This window comes from Schistocerca cancellata, chromosome 3, assembly GCF_023864275.1.
Source record: "Schistocerca cancellata isolate TAMUIC-IGC-003103 chromosome 3, iqSchCanc2.1, whole genome shotgun sequence".
Taxonomy (NCBI): Eukaryota; Metazoa; Arthropoda; class Insecta; order Orthoptera; family Acrididae; genus Schistocerca; species Schistocerca cancellata.
Genome location: NC_064628.1, coordinates 328,532,489 through 328,533,311, shown reverse-complemented (window position 1 = coordinate 328,533,311; position 823 = coordinate 328,532,489). Strand labels below are relative to the sequence as shown.

Sequence of the window (823 nt, the reverse complement as noted above, 5' to 3'; positions counted from 1 at the left end):
ACGGAAAATAATAAACACTAAAATGAAAATTTGGACCTGTCTGACTACCCCCTAAAGCAGATCTTAGGATCTCTTAATGCTCTTTAAGATATAAATTCCAACCTAAACGGAAATGGATGATTAAGGGTACTAATTATACTAAATGATAAACGTTGTTGCTGCTTATACATTTATTGTATATTAAAACAATTTTATTTACAAATGTTTATATTTCCTACTAAAATTACTGATCCATTGAACAACTCTGCCATTTTATTATGACTGCGCGATCTAATATAAATGACGCGAAATGACTGACATCATCTATGTACCCGGCAACGGCCTTGCCTCAGTGGATACACCGGTTCCCGTCAGATCACCGAAGTTAAGCACTATCGGGCGTGGCCGGCAGTTGGATGGGTGACCATCCGGGCTGCCATGCGCTGTTGCCATTTTTCGGGGTGCACTCAGCCTCGTGATGCCAACTGAGGAGCTACTAGACCGAATAGTAGCGGCTCCGGTCAAAGAAAACCATCATAACGACCGGGAGAGCGGTGTGCTGACCACACGCCCCTCCTATCCGCATCCTCTTCTGCGGATGACACGGCGGTCGGATGGTCCCGATAGGCCACTTGTGGCCTGAAGATGGAGTGATAAGTGATCTATATACCCAAACACCAGAAAACATTATTTTAAATATGATCTACAATGGAGTACAATGTCAGTGGAAATAAATCCTACGTGATCACAGCTGTTTAGCCATATAGCCCCTATTAAGCCAAAGCAATTAGCAATATCACCACATGTACTGCGTCCGGTGCGTCGGAGTGATGGTTTTCGTACA

At 43.6% G+C, this 823-nt stretch overlaps 1 pseudogene; it reads left to right on the top strand.

The window, feature by feature from the left end:
• The first annotated feature begins 313 nt into the window (after positions 1-313).
• LOC126177398 (5S ribosomal RNA) lies at positions 314-431 on the top strand (annotated as a pseudogene).
• Positions 432-823: the final 392 nt, after the last annotated feature.